Source organism: Pelobates fuscus, chromosome 5 (genome assembly GCF_036172605.1).
Source record: "Pelobates fuscus isolate aPelFus1 chromosome 5, aPelFus1.pri, whole genome shotgun sequence".
In the NCBI taxonomy this organism is placed as follows: Eukaryota; Metazoa; Chordata; class Amphibia; order Anura; family Pelobatidae; genus Pelobates; species Pelobates fuscus.
Genome location: NC_086321.1, coordinates 342,079,310 through 342,103,909, shown reverse-complemented (window position 1 = coordinate 342,103,909; position 24,600 = coordinate 342,079,310). Strand labels below are relative to the sequence as shown.

At 38.4% G+C, this 24,600-nt stretch overlaps 1 protein-coding gene across 3 annotated transcripts in view; it reads right to left on the bottom strand.

Moving 5' to 3' along the window:
- Nucleotides 1-24,600, bottom strand: part of CSGALNACT1 (chondroitin sulfate N-acetylgalactosaminyltransferase 1) — a 369,464-nt gene that overhangs the window by 134,570 nt on the left and 210,294 nt on the right. For all 3 annotated transcript variants that reach the window (XM_063455808.1, XM_063455810.1, XM_063455809.1), the window contains one exon: nt 20,706-20,793. The gene's annotated coding sequence lies outside the window, so the exon portion shown is untranslated. The remainder of the gene's footprint in view (nt 1-20,705; nt 20,794-24,600) is intronic.

Here is a 24,600-nt window from a genome sequence, read left to right as displayed (position 1 = left end):
ACTTTTGTGCAGTAGTCATTTTCTTTTTTTCAAACCAAGAGTGGTTCTAGGAATTTTAAGTCCCAAGTATATTCTATAATACTCCTCAAAGAAAATCGGAGATGCCCCACGTTATCTCAAGAGTTGCTTATTCTTAGGTAACAACAGAATAGATATTAACAAAATCAATCCTGGGTCCAACTGGGCATTGCCTCACCAGATGATCTCAGCAGGAATTTGAGAAAATCATTTGAAAAGCTTAACCAAAAATATTAAATTGCAATCATTTTACTGATCATTTTAATCAGTTATTATCCTCACCAAATCGATAAAAAATATTAATTTAAATTATTTTGATATACATATATATATATATACATTTATATATATATATAGTAAATCCAAATAGATGACTGCACTCACGGTTTTAAAAGTCCAAAGTTTATTGAAAAATGGTTAAAATATCAGCGATCAATGTTTACGTCCTACTTGGAGGACTCTCATCAGGATCATAAAAGCACAATACCATACATACAAGTTTTCTATACATGACATAATTAATCAAATTAGGAAATTAAAAAATTAGCTTACCCCCAGGTGAAAATTGCCGTGTACCCGGCGTCCCTCCTTGTCCAGTGCACATGTGTGAATAGGCTCCGCCCCCTTTAGTGACGTCATAACGTAATGATGTTGCCGTTCGTTGCCATAGCGACGCGGACACCTAATGCGTCGCTATGGAGATAAAGCAAAACGGCCTCAATAAGTGTACGTAATTTAGGGGAGCACCGTGCAAATAAAATTAATATGGATGATTAGTGCAACATAACAAGTTAAATAGTGTAGTATATAAGAAATGTGAGCAATGCCATATTACTTATTTGAATTACAGATAGTAGTCCTAAGGTGCAATAGTGGCTAAATGCCAATATGGAGTATTAATGTAAAGTGCATAATGTAAGTAAATAAAGATGTTGAAAATATTATTTCAGTAAAGGACCAAATAGTCTTCAGCACAAGTTTTCTAACGTAACGTATGTGAACTTAAAGTGCAAAATCAGTGACAAAAAGTGCCAAAGTGTGTATTTAAAGTGACATGCATATATTAAAGTGCAAAATGATATAGAAAAAAATGTTTTAAAATACATTATTGACAATAAATAATTTATACTAAAAAGGACTAACCACGTATATTGTGGGTTACAAACTATCCACATATCAATATATACACTAATAATCAATAGTCATACTGAGACACAAGTTTAAAAACCCTCAAAAACAGCATAATACTATAGCAAAAACAAATATTGCATATGCTTATAAATTGTGGACCTCCTCTAGGCTGTAGTTCCTATCTAGGCTACAATTATTGTGGCCTGTGTCTCAGAATGTATTAATTAAAAATTTAACTAAATTAGATTAAAACAATAATCCTAACTGGAGCGCTGTAACCCATATTGCTTCTGGGTTCAATGAACAGTGTTTATGCAAACTAGGATTGGCAAAGAGATTAATGCATACTACTTCATTTTAATCTTAGGGAAATAAACCTCATATTATATAGTAAAGGCTATAGCTCAGATGACAGATGCTAAAGGAGTCTCCTTAATCAAAACAGTCCAAACTTAATTTATAAAAAAGAATGAAAGGAGATATGCTCGTTCAGGCCTTTTGGGGACACCGTGTCCAATTCATAAATCCAGAAAGTTTCTCTGTTCAATAACAATTTACCCCGGTCTCCAGCTCTATTGGATAATGGGATGTGATCAATAGCTACAAACTTCAAAGAAGATAACGGATGTTTCAACTCCAAAAAGTGTTTGGCTACTGGTTTGTCAGATATCCCATCCGTGTACGCCAGTCTGATGCTGGACCGATGTCCTCTAATCCTCTCGCATAATGCGGTTTCAGTCTTGCCTATATACACGAAGCCACACGGACATGTCAGCTTATATATAACATGTGTGGTTTTACATGTGATAGTCCTCCTGATGGAGTATTGCTTGTTCGTATGTGGATGAGAAAAAGTTTTGGATGGCATCATATGCCCACATGTTACGCACCCGAGACAACGAACGCTGCCCCGGTTCTGGATAGTGGTGCTGTCCATATAGCTTGAAACAGGGTCCGTGTGAACTAAGAGATCTTTTAAATTCTTGTTCCTTTTGAAACAAATGGTTTTTCATGGAAGACCTTGGGGAAGGTATCGTCTGCAGCCAAAATTCTCCAGTTTTTTCTCATAGTTGAAGAGATTGATTTAGTGGATTGGTGGTACGTGGTGGGAAAAAAACAGTCTCTGGACTGTTTCCCGGTTTGGCGTTTTCTCCTTGGATACTCGAGGTTTTCTAGCTTCGTCTAGAGCTTGGTCGAGAATGGAGCACTGATACCCAAGTCCCAAAAATGTCTCCGTCATTTCTGACAACTGTCTTTCTTTGGTGATATCGTTAGAGTTGTTTCTCATCACCCTTAAATACTGGGCTTTTGGAAGAGACTTGATGAGTGTTTGAGGGTGAGCACTATGCGTGTGTAACAGTGTATTTCGATCTGTCGTCTTGGTATACAAGCTATATTCTAGCTTGTCTACCCCAACAGATAATTCAACGTCCAAATCTTGAACCCTCTCAGGACTGATGTGTGCTGTCAGTCTGATGGGTGTTGGTAGCTTGTTGAGTTCCTCCACCATGGTATTTGCTTCTGATGCTGTACCTTTCCATATAATTAGGAGGTCATCTATATAGCGATAGTACCCCTGTATTAGATGGCCGTATGGAGCCAAAATGTGCCGTTTTTCATATATATATACACATGTATGCGTTAGCATACATGGGGGCCATAGCTGCCCCCATTGATGTACCGGATACCTGTAAATACCATTGGTTCTTAAAGCGTAAATAGTTCTTTTACAGAGTTAGTGCCAGAATTTCCAAAATGAACTCAATAGGAGGCCCACTATACACTGTTGAAGCTGAGAGAACTTGGCGCATGGCTTCTACTCCTCCTTCATGTGGAATCACCGTGTAAAGACTCTTCACATCCATGGTGATAAGTAACGGTTGATAATTCAAAAATCTAATATCATTAACTTTACTCAGTAATGTCGGTGTGTCCTTGACACAGGTTTCCAGTTGTTCAATTGGCTCCTTAAACAAAAAATCAAGCCATTTGGCTAGAGGTTCCAGGATTCCTTTGATTGCAGACACTATTGGGCGTCCCGGAGGTTTTTGGGCATTCTTGTGGATCTTCGGAATGCTGTAGATAATAGGACTGCGTGGATTAGTTTGATTGAGGAATTGAAATTAATCAATATCGATGAAGCCTGCTCTCAAACCCGTAGAGAGTGTATCATAAATGATGCGTTGAAATGTAACCGTGGGATCATGGTCCAAAGGTTAAGTATTTGTATCTTGTAATTGGCTTTTTAGCTCCACAGCGTAGTCCGTGTAATCCATTATGACTATGCCGCCTCCCTTGTCTGCAGCCCGTATAATGATAGATTGGTCCTCGGCCAGAATTTTGATAAGTTGTCTCTGCCATTTTGTAACATTTTGCCTCCTATGGATGGATTTAGACATTGTTGTATGTGCTTCCTTATTTGTCAATGATAAAAAGGTCTTGATTGAAGATTTGTTGGTCGATGGATCAAAGGTTGATTTGAGCCGAAATTGATCCTTAATTTCATTGTTGACTGTGGTGATGGTAGCCTTGCTTTTGTTGAAATATTCCTTTAAGCTGAGATTTCTACCAAACTTGAACCATTCCACTTCCCACTTAAATATGACATTGCTCACATTTCTTATATACTACACTATTTAACTTGTTATGTTGCACTAATCATCCATATTAATTTTATTTGCACGGTGCTCCCCTAAATTACGTAAACTTATTGAGGCCATTTTGCTTTGTCTCCATAGCGACGCATTAGGTGTCCGCGTCGCTATGGCAACGAACGGCAACGTCATTACGTTATGACGTCACTAAAGGGGGCGGAGCCTATTCGCACATGTGCACTGGACAAGGAGGGACGCCGGGTACGCGGCAATTTTCACCTGGGGGTAAGCTAATTTTCTTAATTTTCTTAATTTGATTAATTATGTCATGTATATAAAACTTGTATGTATGGTATTGTGCTTTTATGATCCTGATGAAAGTCCTCCAAGTAGGACTGAAACGTTGATCGCTGATGTTTTAACCATTTTTCAAAAAACTTTGGACTTTTAAAACCGTGAGTGCAGCCATCTATTTGGATTTACTTTGGATATCAAAGCTGTTTTTTGGCTGGCACCCGGTAATCAAGGGATGTTGGAGCGTGAGTGCAGGAGTAATTTTGTTTTATTTATATATATATATATATATATATATATATATATATATATATATATATATATATGCAGTAGACATATGTCATATATGAGAAACTGACAAAGTTCAGTGGTCTATATATATATATATATATATATATATGTGTATATATATTTATTGTCAGGGTATTTATATCGGCAGACATTTTGTGCTATGATAGAAATACAAAGTGTATATTCTGAAGTCATTGTTGAACAGACCAGACTCCATTTTGTAGTTTCAAGTTAACAAAGAGACACAGAATTTCTTTCCTTTCTCTAAAACTGACCGTTTAGCCAGAGCTAAGAATGTCTTGTATAAACAAAAGTGATAAGAGACTGTCTAGGTACTAATGGAATAATAAATTCTATTCCCAGACGTAGGTGACAGAGGAGATTAAATAATTAAGTTTTACTTTCGATATTACACAAGATCCCATTATATTTCGGGGTCATCTGTAGTATTACAGGCTGTCATATTAGGAATTATTACAGAAAATGGAGACGCATAGTCTGAAGAAATTTCAGAAAGACCCTTTGATCTGATAGGATAAAATAAGTTATAGCCACCATAAAGATTACGTAGATGACGTCAAAATAGCCACCAGGAACTCCTTCCTGGATAGGTATGTGTAGTGGGACAAGGCTGCCATCTAGAGTCCAAATATTAAAATGGTTACCTAGAAGGGAACCACACCCCACATTTGTGATTGGCTATCACCTAAGGAATTTTCCCTTTAAAAAGTTAAGACAAGGGAAGGAAAAGGGAGGAAAAAAAAGAGAACATTACAACACTCTGGGGATTCAGAGAGATCCAGGCAGAATCGGGCGATCAGAGTAACCAAGAAACTCTTACACTCCATGCAGAGAAAGAGACCCATGACACTTAGCTACCTGAGAACATCTGATGAGAAAATATCTACTTAAACTGGTAAATATACTGGCTTCCATTAATTAATTAAAATTAATTAAAATTAATAGCATGATATATGACTGAATAATTCACGATCAGATTTCATGTATTTAGAAATCTTAATTACTAAGGAATATATATATGGTTATCGCATCCCATCTGCAGCTGGGATTAATATAATCATTAATGTATTTATGTGAGATATCACAAGTTAGAATATCGTGAAAATTATTCAATGCTGTATTGATTGCTCTAATATAAGATAAAATATCTGTTAGACAAATTTTGCTTATATAGCATGTAGATTTTCTTAATTGGATGGATCAAGGAGTGGTTACTGACTATTTAAATATTATTTTTATTTAAAATCACACAAGAGTAGATCTTAAATCCCTAGAAGAGGTCTAGCCAGCATTGCAAGGGTTATTTCTAAACTGCCAGCTGAAAGTTTATTTTACGATCTTAAGCTGCACGCTGAAGAATTCTCTCCCCTCTGTGAAACATTCCCTCTCTGTGAAGCCTATCGTAAATCAGTCTTGACAGCTTGTAGATTCAATGTTGTATTAACCAGGAAGTAAATTGCCTATTGTATTGCATATATACAATTTTTATACTGCATATTCATTGATCATTACCATATTGTATTGCATATTCATGTTATACTGGAATTCCATTGATTATTATCATGCATGTTACTCATTATTATTTAAGTTGTTAAGAAATAAATTATCTATTTTTATAACAAATCTGTGACTTAATTATATGGTTTACATTTTCACTTATAACGATAAACGTTCTTAGGGATCTGAGAATTTAAAATCGTGGGCAATTCTCTCTGTCTACAAATTATTATCCCATAAATATCCCCACATTATATATATATATATATATATATATATATATATATATTTTTTTTTTTAAACTTCAAGCATAGTTGAGTCAAATGGGTAAAGGGCATAATTAATGCAAATCGATATGGTTAGTCAGAAAACTACACCTTGGACAACGTTTGCATCATGAATGGATTTAGGACTAAAATCTATGCATTGCAGTCATCTATCACCACCATTTTGCTCGATGTCTGATTACTGTACTATAAATTAATATTCCATTTATAGAGCTCAACTTTATCTATATTAGGCAAACTTTTTTTCATTTCCACAAACATTATTTTCTCTCATCAGGTACCAAGGAGAAAGTTTAGGCACATTTTTTGCCCCAGTCATACCTGGGCCCTCAACGCTTCTTTTATCCCTAACACAAAATATTTCTCTTTTATTTTATCTTCCCCAATCCCTTCCAACATGCAATGATCAATCATCAATGCGCCATATATGGTGCTAACGGGGGTTTTGGTTGCTGAAGCCCCAGATCCCAGATGTGGGGCTCTTTAACCCAGCTCTCCGCAGTTGGTGAAGGGATCAGGTGAATATTAGTGTTTTGTTATTTTTATTTTCAAATCTGGTAGCTGCTTCTTAATGCAGTGCCTATTAAAAAAAAATAATTAAAAAAAAGTATCAGTAGGAGTGGCTGATATCCCCTAGGTGACGGTCAAGAAGTAGTGCTGGGGACCAGACCTATGCTGCACACTCCTCTACTAATTAGGTAATAGGTATGTGCATGGGCAAAAAAATTGGTTCGGTTTGGCACTTCCGAAATTCAGGTCTTCGGCAATTCGGCACTTCGGCACTTCGGTTCGGCACTTCCGAAATTCGGGACTACTAGGGTTAGGGGTAGGGTAAGGGTTAGAGGAAGGTTGGGGTAAGGGTTAGGGGTAGGGTTAGATGAAGGTTGGGGTAAGGGTTAGGGTTCAGTGTAGAGGTAGGATTAGGGGTAGGGTTAGAGGAAGGTTGGGATAAGGGTTAAAGGTAGGGTTAGGGGTAGGGCTAGGGTTAGATTCCTGTCATCATTCCCTTAATTTTCCCTCCCTCTCTTGTTTTGCCACTTTTCAGAAATCCGAAGCACTTCGGCAATTTGGTTCGGCACTTCTGAAATTCGGCAATTTGGACATTCGGAAGCATCTGAATGTCCAAATTGCTGAAATTCATTTAAATGTAAACGGGTCAAAACAAATTGCACATGTCTATTCGGTAACTTGGTTTAATTGCCTTGAATACCAGTCTGTGCAATGTGTGCTTGTTTACAGCTATGCTTTCATTGAGATCGTGGAGAACTTCAGCCACTTGCTGTTCATGTGTTAAGAGGACATAGAATAAAAAGGCATGGATATGTCCTGACATAGCTCTACCTCTCTGTCAGTATATGGGTCATCGAGTTTTCATTTGGGCTCCTACCCCAGGTAATTCTGGAACCTAGCAACACCCTTGCTCATCATTCTATTCCTATTTGATCCCAAGCTGTTAGAATTTGTTCGTTTATTTTTTATATTAGGCTGATTATTTTCCTCTCATTCAACTTGACTCGACTCTTAATTGATTCTGGTTTCCGTTGTAGAAATTTAACTGAGAAGGTTACCCATACCTTTCTTGCTGCTAAATCCAAAGGTCATTAATATCCACAAATTCCTGTTCTTTCTCCTTCTTTTGACACCATCGACAACTATGTTATTAGAGATATCAATCAACTTCTATATGCGCCAGATTTTTACCTTTAACCTTTTATTTAATCCATATTTAACCTGAACTTTGAACTAGCTGAAGTAGCACCCAAATCATTCCTGTATGTCAAATGTATTGGTCTCAATCCATTGTACAGTGCTTTATGTTATGTTGGCATTTTATAAATAATGATTTGCAGGAAAAAACATATTTACAGGACTTTCCTCATACTTGTCTTTAAACAGCTCAACAATACTATTATCATGTAATAGTTGCCAGCAGATGATAAAAATGGAGCAGGTAAGATAAATCCAGAAGAAGAAATTCAGATTTAGGACAGCAGTTACTCATTAGGAAATAATGACTGACATGTTTATGTCCTGTTCTGTCAATTCACCCGAGTACTAATGCGTGCGGTAATATGCATCCACCCTTACAATAGGTCTGAAAAAGCTTTGAACTCATTCACATTTGAGATTTATGCTAAGCAGAAGTCAGTCTATAAAAGCTACTAAGTACAGGTAACCTACACACAGTGTTTAGATCATAGCTAAAGTGCCCTGTTGAACGGAAGATATGGAACCAAAAATCACATTTGAACAGTTGATTATGTTTCCATAGCAACATCAGAGGATTCTCCTATTCCTAAAACATACGTGTGCACATTGCACAATTATAGTCCACACTCTTCCTTAATCAGTGTTTTTTTTTTTTTATACATCACCCCTCTGTGAATCCATACCCCACTTTATATATAATGCAGGATTCAGTTTAAACTCCTGGATCTAAGCTGAAAATAATGCATCCTAATTCACCTCACCTCTAATTATTGAAGTTAAACATTAGGGTCATAAACACAAGTGTTAAAATCACTAGACCACCTCCCTCCCCTCCCAGTCCCGTAAATAAAGTAAAATCTTACTTTTATTCCAGGCTGCTGCTGTCTCTGCCCCTGATCTGCCTGCTTTGCTGACATCATCAGAAGTCAAAGCATTGGATTGGCCGAGACTGTCAAGAAGGCAGCTCAGGGGCAGAGCCAGCATAAGGCAAACACAGCCCTGGCCAATCAGCATCTCCTCATATGAATACATTTAATTATTGAATCTCTATGAGAAAAATTGCAGTGTTTCCATGCAGAGGGTGGAGACACTGAATGGCAGTCACACTGTGCAGCACTGCCACAGGAAGCACCTCAAGCAGCCATCTGAGGTGTGGCCAGTAGAGTTATACCTAGGCTGTAATGTTAACATTGTCTTTTCTCTGAATTCGCAACATTGGGAGGTATGGATGTAGACAAGAGGTGGAGTGTGTGTGGGCCATGAGAGGGCTTGACATGAAGTGGCATTAAGCTGCCCAAAAAAAGAGAACACCCACCCGAAACAAGTCCGTGTCATCCTAGCGTACATGTACACAAGGCTTACAAGCAATTGCAATGGCCATCCCTACTCAGAAAACTCTCTCACATGGGTTAAATGCTCTGCTCTCAGTTTGTGCTGTGAAGTGCTATTAATTATGCTGCACTTACTGGGGACATTTCTCTAGTGTCCCCAAAAGTGGGACACCAGAAATCAAATCCAGGTCAGAGAGTCGAGGGCCTTAAGTCGACACTATCCTTTTGAATCCAGGACAGCTGTGAGCTGAGCTACCCATTTCCCAACATTTTGAGAGGTTTCATTTATATATTGTATGCTGTACAATAGGTAGGTATTTCATATTAATGTAACAAGGGCTATTCTTATTATTTAGTGTACTCCGATGTTCATATATAAAGCTGTACAGGATTGGCTTTTTAAATTCTACGTTATCATTAAACATCACCAAAGTTTCCCAGATTAAGATCCTTGAATCCAATACAATAGATGGAAACAATTGCATTCATCAAAACTTCCTGGTTATCATCCTACAACAATAAGCTACGGGACTCAGCCAGGGGGTGGCGGGGGGGTTGGGAGGGAGGCAGAGGGAGCTCTAGTGCCAGGAATACAGCTTTGTATTCCTGGTACTATAGTATCCCTTTAACATAGGAAATAACTGCAATAGGTTGTTCTCAGCTTTAGAGTTAATAAAGTATTCATTAGCTTAGTGTACAACTACGCATATTACTTAGTGCATAGCACAAATATATATTTGATACACTGGAAGTATACAAACCTATGTATGATTCTTATTAACGTCAAATAAAGTACAGTCAGCGCAATAAAATTCCTATATTTCTGTAAAACATAAAATATATACATAATCTAAACTTAGATTAGGTATTAGACACGGCTTTGTCCTGCCTGTATGTATGGCACAATTTAGGGCAAAATATGGCAAAAGGCTTTCATCAATTGCAGTACTTTGCCATTCCCCACCAACCATCCATGCGAAGGCCAATGGAAAGAATGCGTTATCCTATGTCAGGGGTCCTCAAACTCCGGCCCCCCAGATGTTGCTGAACTACAACTCCCATGATTCTCTGGCTATGTAATTCAAAGAATCATTGGAGATGTAGTTCAGCAACATCTTGGGGGCCGGAGTTTGAGGACCCCTGTCCTATGTGATGCACAAAATGCCTGTGTCATCTCATTGTGCGCCCAGCAAATGATCTACTGAGAACCCCACAGTCCTGGAAGGTCTCCCATGGAAGCTCATTTCATATTTGAGTACAGCGAATATGGAATGGGTCTTCTTGGTAGCTTCATTTGCCATAAGCGAACAAGTGGGAGATGAAAGATAGCTTCAGGTAAGTATATGTCCCCCTTCCCCCCCCACAGGTGCCATCATGCAAGTCGACACATCACCCAAAGTGTGGGGTATTTGAAAAAGAATGTAAAGACCCCACAGGTGGCGGTGCAACTTTAAATACCCTATTAGGAGCATTCAATCTTTTTTCTGTAAGAGGGCTCGGTAGAACTGCCGATTATTAATGTATACGCAGGACAATCAGTGCTCAGAATCAGACTATGATGACCACATTGTATGTGAGTGGTTCCAAGTATTTCCTTTGGATTTTATAGGATTTTTTTTTTTTTTTTTATAAAACTGGAAATTACCGTAGTTGCAAAACAGGTTTAACTGTGGCCTTGTAATTTATTTCACACTACACTCTGCAAGGTATATGGCTATTAAATGCAGAAATCTTAAGGGTCAGGAGAGAAATACAATATTGCAGGGTCGATTCTGCAATACAATTGAAGCTGCTCTGTAATAACTACTTTTAAATATAATTTGAAAGTTAAATGCAAATTTCCAATCTCCAATTACATCTAACCACTAATGACCACTTTAACAGAAATCTGGGACTCTGTGAAACTAAGCCAACATTCAAAGATGTTCTAAAATACATAGGAATAAAAAAAAAATTCAAACATTTTGGATAACAAAAATATAGTAAGTCTTGAACAGATTTTAACTAAATGTTAGAAGGAACTTCATTCACAGATAAGAACCTAAGTAAGGAGCTGACTAACCTGACCCCAGGGCTTTCAGCTAATCATTAGCATCCACATTGGACAGGGTTGATATTGGTAATGTGAGTGTGCAAATTCAGGATTATCAACTCGGACAAGGAAAGGGCAGGTTATGGATGCCATGGGTAGGTGTTGGATTTATAAAAAATAAAAAAGGTTGAAACACTCAAAGTCAAATTCACTGAACTGTGGTGGTTATAGTGCTTAGCTATAGTCCGTAATGGAAATTGACAAAATAAATTGTTCCGATTTTACCTGTCGCACTATAAAACTCAAGTCTTGAACTTTGAAAACAAATATCTTTAATCAACTCCATTCTTTTAACGACAAAAAGCACAAACTTCAGGTAGCTTTGACAAAACGATTTAGTGATGTTAAAAAACTGAAAAAGGACCGAATTAATATAATTAAATATTACATTTGTCAGAATAATCAGTTGTTGGGCCCAGCCACATAAAAGCACTAAAAAAAATAGATGATTTTTTTTTTTTTTTTAAAAAGGAACAAAATAATTATGTATATGTCCTATGTGATATAAATTAAAAATAAAAGTAAAAAAAAAAGGTTTCATCAAGTTTTTAAAGATTAAAAAATCAAGTATTAAATTAAGAAAAAATCAAGTAGGGGACTTGAATAGGAGAGAGTGTTAATGTTATTTACATTGTTTTAGGTGGCAAGTCCACTATATCTCAATAAACAGTGTGCAGACACCTTTCAAAGTATTTTATGCATGCCAAAAATTCCATGTACCGTGAGTGTAACAAGTTGTTTCCTGATACTGCAAAGCAGTTAGCTGATAATTGCGGTGGCTAAGTGTTTAAATTAACAATCATCTAACTTGCAAACATGATGCTGAATTTTGAAATGGCTTTGTGTCTAAGCGACAGACTAATAGAAGACTATGGGACCTTTTACTATGTCCTTGGTAGGTCCAAACCTTTGGTGAATATGATACGAGCCCTGGCAAATAGTTTTTAGGGAGGAAGCATCACAGGGACATAATGCTTACTTGAGGCATCTTCCAAGTAATTGTGTGCAGCATTATGTAATTGTGTGCATAATGCTTACTTGAGGCATCTTCCAAGCAATTGTGTGCAATTGTGTTGGCTTTCACGATCAGAGCAGGCACTACTGGAACGCAGGCTGGTTAAATTCTAGGTTGGGTTCTGCCCCAACATTATCAAGGTTACCCTGATTACCCTGCGAGGCTAGTTCATCAGGTGGGTTGGAGTGATGTCGCTCTTCGGGGCTCTGCGTGGTGAAGGATTGGGGGAAAACCAGGGATGTGACTATCTCTTAAGTGAGAAATCGAGGTGAATGTCTCTGCATAGTGGCAGGTTCTGTCACACTCCCTATGCTCTATTTGCATAGTAACAAACAATTCAAAACGCCCCCCACGTGAAATAGTTTTTGAGCGTGAGCGTTTAGCTGGAGAAATAGTTAACAATGGTAAATATGCATTTAACCAAATAGTAAAGAGAGCAGGTGTTTATTATCAAAGCCTGTTGGCTAAACCTCTGACTGATATATGGAAACCCGATAGTAGTACCCTTTCAATATCTGGCTTTATTAATTTATTTGCCAATGTATGGGCATTATCTAAGTATCAGGGTACCATATTAAAAGACCACTATAGGCACCCAGACCACTTCAGCTCAATGAAGTGGTCTAGGTGCCAGGTCCATCTAGGGTTAACACTGCTTGCTGTAAACATAGCAGTTTCAGAGAAACTGCTATGTTTACACATGGGTTAATCCAGCCTCTGGTGGCTGTCTCACTGACAGCTGCTAGAGGAGCTTCCGCGCTTCTCACTGTGATTTTCACAGTGAGAAGACGCCAGCGTCCATAGGAATGCATTGAAAATGCTTTCCTATGGACTGACTGAATGCGCGCGCGGCACTTGCTCCGCATGCGCATTCAGCCGATGACGTCGGAAGGAGGAGGAGAGTCCCCAGCGCCTATGGAGAAAGCCCGGCGCTGGAGAAAGGTAAGATTTTAACCCCTTCCTCCCCCTTCAGCCCGGCGTCCATGAGGGTGTGGGGGGGACCTTTTAACACTATAGTGCCAGGAAAATGAGTTTGTTTTCCTGGCACTATAGTGGTCCTTTAAGTAGTGCAAATTGTCACACTGTTAAAATGCAAGTTAGGTGAGATGGTTTGGTATGTTAATTACTAGAATAATGTGGATATCTGTCTCCAATATGTGGGGACTTTCCACCAGAATATTCAGGTAAGTATAATCATGGGCTGCAGCAAATTAAACAAATTAAATTAAAGGTGGACCTATTATACCTTATTATGAGTAGTGTTAAAAGGTATAATAGGTCCACCTTTAATTTAATTTGTTGCAGATCTATTAACAGTTCTCATTCCTGTTTAGATGTGTGTGTATATATAACTACAGCCCATGATTATAATTACCTGAATATTCTGGTGGAAAGTCCCCACATATTGGAGACTGATATCCACATTATTCTGGTAATTAACATACCAAACCATCTCACCTAACTTGCATCTTAACAGTGCGATAATTTGCACTACTTAATATGGTACGCTGATATTTAGATAATCCCCCTACATTGGCAAATAAATTAATAAAGCCAGATATTGAATGGGTACCACTATCATGGTTTCCATATATCAGTCAGAGTTTAGCCAACAGGCTTTGATAATAAACACCTGTTCTCTTTACTATTTGGTTAAGTGCATATTTACCCTTGGTAACCATTTCTCAAGCTAAATGCTCAAAAACTATTTTGCGTGGGAGAGTTTTGAATCTTTTGTTTCTATTTTCAATATAGGGGTTAAGCCCCGAAACATTAATGGAGCGCAGCCCACCTTAGCTGAATATATTTTCATATTTGCATAGTAAACCTGCTAATATGAAGGGATTTGGCAGCATTTGCTTTTAATAAGCTAAAAACTGTCAGTTTCATTTTCAAAAATGCTAATTTTGAGCAAATAAACTGAATTCTATTCGATATACAAATGCTCACACAAGATTGTACTCAGTCAATAAGAAAATTAAAAGAGAGATCAGAATTTAACAACCACAGAAAGAGCATAATTGATTTTCCGAGATTATTCAGCGCCAAATGCAGATAAAAGTAAAGTGGCATAAAAAAAAAGAAAGCTAAATTATGTGACAGGAAAAGTGATAAAAAACCATAGATAGATCTCTTGTGTTGAAGCAAATATAAAAAGCAATATAGTTCAAAATTGTCTGTGACACTTCCATAAAACCTCCAATATATTCACATACACACACAACAACCCAGGATCCTGGTACATTTTAAAAATGCCGACATGGGAAGAGAGATGGGGAAAGGAATAGTTTGTAATATACACCCCCTTTTGTTCATATGTACACCCTCCCCTTCAGGTCAGCACTTACCCTTCACCCAAAAATACATACAACCTTGTGCACTGGTTATATATATATATATATATATATATATATATATATATATATACCAAAGAAAAGAAAAAAAGAAAAGGTTACCTGCGCTCTCTCCTTAATCCCTATGTATATTTAGACAAATGGAGGTCATTTAGTTGCTCCAATGGCCATTGGAGGGAATGCCCGCCTGCCAACGTCAAGGCAGACCCCCCTAAAGCGGGTCCTACACTGACCCTTCAGCCTGCTTCCTTGAGCTTCTGGCAAAGATATCTCTAATGAGACAGAGGGGTATTTTTTATATACACCCCTATATACTTATTAACCCTTAATAGGGAACACATGGGATGGGCGGCAGCATTGTAACAAGGCTGTGTAATACAAAGTAAATACAAATACAAAAAGATAAGTCCTGCGCTCACTCCAATCACTGCCGGCCTAGTAGTGATGGGAGTGAGCGCAGGACTTATCTTTTTGTATAGATATACATACATCATATTCACTTGCCCTCCATATGCATACACCCCCTTCACCGGCCCTCCATATGCATACACCCCCTTCACTTGCCCTCCATATGCATACACCACCTTCACCGGCCCTCTATATGCATACACCCCCTCACCGGCCCTCTATATGCATACACCCCCTTCACTGGTCCTCCATATGCATACACCCCCTTCACTTGCCCTCAATATGCATACACCACCTTCACCGGCCCTCTATATGCATACACCCCCTCACCGGCCCTCTATATGCATACACCCCCTTCGCTGGCTCTATATATGCATACACCCCCTTCACTGGCCTACTATATGCATACACCCCCTTCACTGGCCCTCTATATGCATACACCCCCTTCACTGACCCTATATATGCATACACCCCCTTCACCGGCTCTCTATATGCATACACCCCCTTCACTGGCCTACTATATGCATACACCCCCTTCATTGGCCCTCCATATGCATACACCCCCTTCACTGACCCTCTATATGCATACACCCCCTTCACTGGTCCTCCATATGCATACACCCCCTTCACGTGCCCTCTATATGCATACACTCCCTTCACTGTCCTCCATATGCATACACCCCCTTCACTGTCCTCCCTATGCATACACCCCCTTCACTGGCCCTCCATATGCATACACCCCCTTCACTGGCCCTCTATATGCATACACCCACTTCCCTGGTCCTCTATATGCATACACCTCCTTCACTGCCCTCCATATGCATACACCCCCTTTACTGGCCCTCCATATGCATACACCCCCTTCACTGGCCCTCTATATGCATAGACCTCCTTCACTGTCCTCCATATGCATACACCCCCTTTACTGGCCCTCCATATGCATACACCCCCTTCACTGGCCCACTATATGCATACACCCCCTTTACTGGCCCTCTAAAGGCATACACAACCCTCTCATTGGCCCTCCATGTACACACACCCTCGGTGGCCCTTCACATACCCCCCTCACTGGCCCTCCACATACATACAATTCTGTAAATACACTCTCCTCTCTGGCCCCCCATACACATGCATCCGTGCCTTTACACACAATGCATGCAGAGGACAAAAATGTCAGACACAAAATACTCTCTCTTTATTTTTTTCATCTATTACATATAAGGTTAACCTTGTATGTTGAGCTTCTCAATGCACTTGCAGTGTAGATCTGACCTCCCTGGCAGAGAAAAGTTTAGTAAATCAAACTGAGGCTGCCAGAGAGACGCGCAGTGATGTACAGAGCAATATAGCACACTCTTGTAAGAGACTAATCACGGCAGATGTTAGCTCAGCCGCAGTCCTGTCCCTTGCCGCATCTCAACACCTCGTGATGTCATCCAGATGCTCATTGTTCACTACCCTCTTCCCTACAGTGCACTAACAGCAGAACAGACAGCACGGTGCACACACAGAGGTGAAAAGGGAGGAGAGGAAGGGCAAGTATTATCTAGAAATATGCTTACTACAAAAATATAAAATTATTCCCTTATTACTTTGAGTGCTTTTATGTAAGCAATACATATCAGAGACTAATTAACCATGATTTATCTTTCCTACTTCGAGAGCGAATACAATTCATGATTTCAACAAGACATTGTTATCATGATAAACATGTACCATAGGTATGTATCAAAATGCATTTCGCATAATTACAGTATCACTCCATTTGTGTATAGCCGGAGATAATTGTATATTAGATCCCATTGTTCTGCAGTACAATTCAGTTTTGTGGGGTATGGGGTGTTAAAATGGAAGTTGGCACGCAGGATAACATACCTCCCAACACTTCAAACAGAGAAAGAGGGGCAATTAAACTTTAGTGGTGTGAGACATTTTAGATGAATTAACCAATATTTTTTTAAACTAAAACATTATTTATAACATGAAAGATGAACATTATTTACACAGATTGAATTCCGATTGAAACACTTTTATTGTAGTTTAACCCCTTAAGGACACATGACATGTGTGAGATGTCATGATTCCCTTTTATTCCAGAAGTTTGGTCCTTAAGGGGTTAAAGGAACACTATAGTGTTAGGAATAAGTCCCTGCTACTATTTGGGTCCCCTCACGGGGTGCATTAAAAATATTAAAGGTTGACTTGCCTTTTTCCATTGCCGTGCCCTTGGCACTGCTCACCTTTCCGCCTCCAGTGATGTCACTGAGGAGACATGGCCTCCTCCGCAGATTTACAATGCAATGCTCCTCATAGAGGTGTATTGGGGACCTAATGCGCATTTGCAGTGAGTGCCGTGCACGTACTCAAGCTTCCCCATAGGAAAGCATTGAACCAATGCTTTGCTATGGGGCTTCTACCTCACGTGACCAAGTTCGACTCTGTCAGTGCAGTGGAAGTGCCTCTAGTGGCTATCATACTGACAACCACTAGAGGTGTATTTAATGCTGCATTGTAAACATTGCAGTTGTTAAAAACCAGCAAATTTTTACATTGCAGGATTAAAAGGACAACGACACTGCACCCAGACCACTTCAATGAGATCAAGTGGTCTGGGTGACTATAGTGTTCCTTTAAAGACACCTTATTAAGAGTATCATTGCTGAGGAGCGCTGTTATACAGTCAAACACATTAGGAATATAGAACTCCTAGACAAGAGGGACCTTAGGGTAGAAAAGACAGGCAGAGGGATTTGTGATTAAAAAAGAAATAGGGACTGTCCCTCCTAAATAGGGATACTTGGGAGGTATGGAAGTACACCAGAGGAGCCACTAGTTATGTACCAGCATATACAAAGATATAACTAAATACATTGATGACAAATGCTCTTCTTTTACCATCTGACTTTTTTTTCTTTTTTAATTTAAGCCTACCATGTAACAAGATGACCTGAGTTGAGTGTGTTGGTGGGTTGGCCACTTAAACATTAATGAGAAACTATCATTCCTCTCACTGTGACAGTTTCTCAAACATCCATCCAACAGGTAAGAAAATTAATTAATTAATTAAAAAACAACATACATATCTAATAAACGTCCAGGCTAAGGTGCAGACATCTTCTCTAGTACACTATATAATGTGCTTATAAAAAGAGGGCACGGCACGGCACGGCACGTCACACATTCCACCGTACAAATGCAAAGCATCATGGGATTAAGGTTATTTGCATTGTAAACTATGGCTGTTCCAGGAAAGTATGACATAAAATGTAGTATAAACACATTTTTTTTCACTTTTATTTTTTAAGAGAACTTGTGCTGGGATTGTAGTCAGCACTCGATAGGTAATAAGTAGTAAGTGTTAATGTCGTCAACTTTCCCACTGCTAAAAAAAACCCTGAAATAACTGACCCAGGCTAACTATGAAGTTTTTCATGTAGTGATTTGCATCTCCTCACTCTTCCCAGCAGTGGTGAGCCATGATGTTTTATATTTCTGAGGTATAATTTTTTTTGAACTACCACTTGGCATCTTGGCACAACAGCACTTCCATGATAATCATATTAAAACTTTGGTGCAGATATTTAGCATCATAACAACTTCAATGACGTTATTGTGTTTGGAGGTCCTGGGTGCCATCTTACATTATTGTTTTATACCATTTTCAAATGGTTATGGAAGGGTAATTTATCAAGGCAAAACCATGTGCTATTGTGAGGCAAAGTATTAAATAAATGTAATCCAATAGAATGTCTCTCCACATTAAAGACACGTTTCTGTCTAGCATGGGTAAGCTAACGAGCTCTCAACAGGGTTTGTTTATGCATGAAGATTCTATGCCACCCAAGGAAATTTTGTGAATGCAGTGCAAATATAACAAAATAATATATATCTTGTTTTATTTAAGGCCAGATATTCACATAAATAAGAGTTTCCCATGACCTGGCTCTGGAAAGTATGTAGCGCAGTTCCAAGTCAATAGTTGGCGCTGCTCTGAAATCGTATACAGATAAAATTTTCCACTAATGAAAAATGCATGACGCAATGCAACACGAGGTCCTGTATCCATGGCCCTGTTCCACAAGCTATTTAAAACTCAAACAGCTGTATTAAATATCAGACATCAGGACAATAGGTATACCTACAATACCTACAGTGTGCATGCCACAGACCACAAATATCTGTTAAAGACACAGTGCATGCTGTGAAACGAGATATTATTAAAAGAAAATAAAAAATTTAAAAAAACACTAAGTGCTTTTTAGAGTGCACTACTGTGTACATTAACAATTACATTTAAAGGAACACTCCACACACATAAAGGACTTCAGCATGCAAACACGTATGCATTCGCGTGTGCACACACAGCTCCAGCACGGAAGACTCTAAGTGAGAAGCCTCTGGTTGTAGTTTTCATTTGTGTGCCTGGGATAATGGGAGGGCTTACAAAGGCTGCAGAGAGCAGGTTCTAGAATACTATAGCATTAGGAATACATAATAAAAATAACTGTTTAGTAGGTATATCACTAAATGAAAACATGCATGCATTTAATTATTGTTTATTTTCATCAGAGTTATATCTAAAAACAGCTTGTAAACCCTTCAAATCTCTCTCGTCTGCAGCCTTTGCAAGCCCTCCCCTTCTAACTCCGCCCAGACTTTCTGTAGCTGTCCAATCACAGACTTCCCAATGCAGCTCGATGAAAAGTATTTGCAAGGCAGGTGCTCTGGGCAATTGCTGCCTCTTGAGGTTATCTCCACTGAACGAAGCAAACAAAGAAGTAATAGGACCGGCTGTCTGATTGACAGCCAGTGGGTATATAACAAGGTTCATTTATGAAAGTGTCAATTGCTATTGAAATAGCACACACTTTTCACACGTAAAGCTTTTCGCTAGCTAAACCCAGAGTCAAACACAACAATTTTTATATTTCACATTACTATCCTGGTGAATAAAGGTAGATCAATTAATGAAAAAAAATATACACCTGTATATATCTGCAAACACAATATATTAAAGCAGCAAAGTAAAAGCAATGCTACTCCAGACTCAAGCAGGTTTGTGGCTTGTGATTTAAATAGCCTCCATTAATCAAGCTCTATATGAATACTTCATACCTGGATGATGTATAAAATCTCAAAACTTTATTCCTGACACAATATATGAATATAAATATATGGACTGAGTCTGGAATAGCATTGCTTTAACCCCTTAAGGACCAAACTTCTGGAATAAAAGGGAATCATGACATGTCACACATGTCATGTGTCCTTAAGGGGTTAAGCTACCTCAGTACATTGTTCTGAAGATTTATCTAGATTTGTTTTAATTTTTATACCTGCTGAAACACATTTATATTTAATTTATGGATAGAGTCGTTCCTGAAAAAAAACTTTATTAGAGTACACACAGTGAAGGAGAAAAAGAACGTCTGTTGAAGGTCAAATTAATTAAAGAGCAGAGGTGGCTTAATTGGAGGTATTGTCCAATTTCAGCTATTTTTCAACATAATATTGCAAGGATGGTTAACGTACCACAACTAATTGTTTAGCGAAAAGCCATAAAAAAAAGTCTTTGACTTCCTTGGGAATTTATAGATAAATATTTAATGTGTAAAATTTGCAGATTATGTCCTTTTTTTAATTGCAAATATTCTAACCTTACCTCTTGTCCATCTGTTAGTCCAGAGTCATATTGTATGTTAGGATATCAGCTCAAATATTCCAGTATTGTATCTCCAACCAATGTAAATCTGTAATGAGAAAAACACAAGTGGTTCTTTCTCAATTTACTGTACATAAATAATGTATGAAATTACTGATGAGCGCTAAGCGTTGCAATGTGTGCTTGTATGGTCACAGCATTTATTCTAAACACATCAAAACCATATAAATAAGAAACCGTACAATTCCTTATAACTAAGATACAATTATGCAATTACCAGATAATCAGCAAAACAATTCACCACCCTAGATTTACACAATTAGCAGTTTGATTAGAATAGAAAACTAATGCTTGTAAATATTTAAAGTGACACTACAAAGCAAATGGATAATTTACATGCATTTTTAAAGGAACACTATACGGTCAGCAAACATGTATTCCTGATACTATAGTGTTAAAACCACCATCCAGACCCCATGGCCCGTCCTTGCTCGCCTAAACATAGCAAAATCTTATTTTATTCCAGACTGCTGCTGTTGGCTCTGACCTTGATCTGCCTGCTTGGCTGACATCATCAGAAGTGTTTAGCAAAGCCAATCACATTGCTTCCACATAGGTAAGCATAGGATTGTCTGAGGCAGTCAAGGAGGCAGATCAAGGGCAGAGCCAGCACTTCTTATAAGTTGTGCACTTTGCACTTGGCATTCAGCATAGAAAAGAAGCATACAGAGAAAAGAGAAATTAAACAATGTTTCTATTTCTCTTCTTCGTTGGCAAAGTTTGCCCTGGCTTTGTTTGCCTTGTCTGAAGTGGATAATTGGGTAATTTCCAAAATACATTTAACAGAAATGTAATTAATAAAAAGGTTTAAAAGTACTTATTGATTTAGATCAAAGAAAACTTTGATTAATTGTCTATCTACTCCTTTCTAAATTGATTGTGCGCATGTCTTCTGGAAGTAAATCACACCGGACACATTGCAGGTTTATGAAGAACTCCAGAGTGGCCTTTATTGCAGGGGGTGCAATTCCCTTTTAAAGCAGAAATACGTCATGTACAGAGTCACAGTTAACATTCAGTATACATTCATCAATTGGTTAACAGTCTAAGGGGTCTTGTCTAAACCCACCCTACTGAGCGTGACCCCAGCATCATCACATGTCAATTCTTTATATCCCAGCCCCATTCCAGCTCCATTTTACTACACGTGGCATGTTTCTATAGAGCTTTTAGTTGCACAAAGGAAGTGGGGGAGGAGTTAGTAAAGGAAGCTGTTCCTTTAACACAGGAATTTGTTACAAGAGGCTTGCTCATGGAAAGGGTGGAGGGTCGCAGGATGGGAGGAATTTACAGAGAAAATAGTTACTGAGCACAAAGAGGGGGGAAGGAAAGCTTTTACTCTAGCAGCCAGTTTTACACAGTGAAAACAGATACACAGAATAAATGGGCATTTTATCCATAACAGTATAGGTACATTTTTATTGTTTATCAAATAGTGTAAAGTGATCATGCCAGCCTTATGGCTGTGGGAACACTATGGGAAATATAGTCCCAAACATATGGAGTGCTAAATGTTTCCTACACCTGTTGACTAGGTTATAGAACACCAGATTTGTGGCTGTGGGCAAAAACTTCATGAACTTCAGAGAACTCAGAGAAAGAATGTCTGTACGGAGCAGGATAGGCCTGCATTCGTGGGTTTTCCCCTATTATTTAGTATGCCTTTGTTGTGTCTGGGTTTAATACAGCAGTATATAATCTTCTTTTTCTTCGTATTGTTTACTTATATTTGCATTCTTTGAGGACTTAGTATTATTTAATATCCCTTCCTACACTTGGAAATAAAACCGTATCACTATACTTTCATTGCGCCATTTTCACCCGCGTGACGTGTCTTCCCCGCGGACTGAATTTATCTGGCTATTAGTTGTATACCCTCCGAGGCTAGTAGACGTGTTAATGTGACTACTACATGCTCAAGTTTTTTTTTCTTTTATCTCTAATGTCACTTGCATGACACTGCACAATATTCCTTTATATATACTTTACTGCACTTGTGGTATTTGTTTGTCTCGCATGTGGAATGACAAATAGAAAGAAAATATCAACTACAGCCCTGAGTGCCCTTTAAAAGGAATATTCCACTTCCACAAATACACACACACAAAAAAATCTATGTTTAGCAGATACAATGCCAATGAATAAATACAGGCATTTTAATATGCATTTTTCATTGAGTGTATATCTAAAATAATTTGCAATAGCTGCAGTTCTCTAGTCTGTAGCCTTTGCAAGCCCTCCCCTTCTAGCCCCGCCCAGACTTTCTGAGGCTGTCCAATCACAGGCTTTCCAATGCAGCTCGATGTGCTTGCAAAGTAGGTGCACTGGGCAATTGGCTGCTTCTTTGGTTTAGCTCCACTGAGCTCTTCTTGAAAGCCAGGGGCTGTAACAACATTAATTTATAAATGAGCAAGTTTCTGTTTAAAACTGTACTAAAAAAAAAAAAAAAAAACACACACACAAAAAAAACTTCACCATTCAAACATAAAGCACTTCAGAAAGCTAAAGTGCTTTAGGATCTGTGATTTCCACTTAAAGAGAAAAATTGCTCTTTATTAGAAGATAATGGCCATATAGGTAAGTAATTGAATATAAAATATCAATATAAATTATTCAATTTTTTAAAATTAACACAGGAATACACAGCCCATAGAACGAGCACACACTATGGAAGGAGCACACACAGAGGTGGTTGGAAACATTTTATCCAGACTTGTGTTATTGGCAACACAACAAGAGATAAAAGATAAAAGAGGTCTGTGTGATAGCTGGCACAAACGTCTATATTACTGGCACATAAGGATGCTGCACATTAGAAATGGACATCTGTGTTCGAGCGGATTGTCCCAGTCATGCTGAGAAAAAGGCAGGTAAAAGGTGGGAGGGGTTGGGGTTGCATATATTATTTCTGTTGGTGGTTATACCGATTAAATTATTTGCTAGGTTCAAGGAAGAGATACTTGGATTTTGCCAAGGCATTCGATACAGTTCCACACAACATAGTGTTCAAACTCGAAAAAAAAAAATTGGTTTAGATGAAAATGCTTGTTCTTGGGTAGAATATTGGCTTAAAAACAGAGTACAAAGAGTTGCCATTAATGGTAAATTTTCAAGCTGGACAGAGGTGGCAAGTGGTGTCTCTCAGGGGTCTGTTCTGGGACCCCTTCTATTTAACATGTCTATAAATGATCTTGAAGACAGCATTGAAAGTCATGTTTCAGTGTTTGTAGATGACACAAAACTCCGTAAAACAATACAATGTGAGCAAGATATTACTTTCCTGCAGAGGGATTTAGATAGACTTGGGGACTGGGCACTCAAATGGCAGATGAAATTTAATGTTGAAAAATGCTAAATTATGCACTTCGGCATAAAGAATGCACAAGCATGGAAGCGAATTAGGGATAACAACACAAAAAAGACTTGGGAATTGTTATAGACAACAAACTATGCAACAATGTGCAATGCCAATCAGCAGTGGCTAAGGCCAGTAAGGTATTGTCATGAATGAAAAGGGGCATTCATTCTCGGGATAAGAATATCATTTTGCCTCTTTTTAAATCACTGGTAAGACCACATATTGAATATGCTGTGCAATTTTGGGCACCTGTTCTAAAGAAGGATATTATGGCACTAGAAACAGTTCAGAGGCGGGCTACAAAATTAATGAAAGGAATGGAACATATCAGCTATGAAGAAAGGTTAACAAATTTAAACCTATTTAGTTTAGAAAAACGTTGCCTGAGAGGGGATATGATAACATTATACAAATATATTCTGGGCCAATACAAACCATTGTGTGGAAATCTATTCACGAACAGGACTGTACATAGGA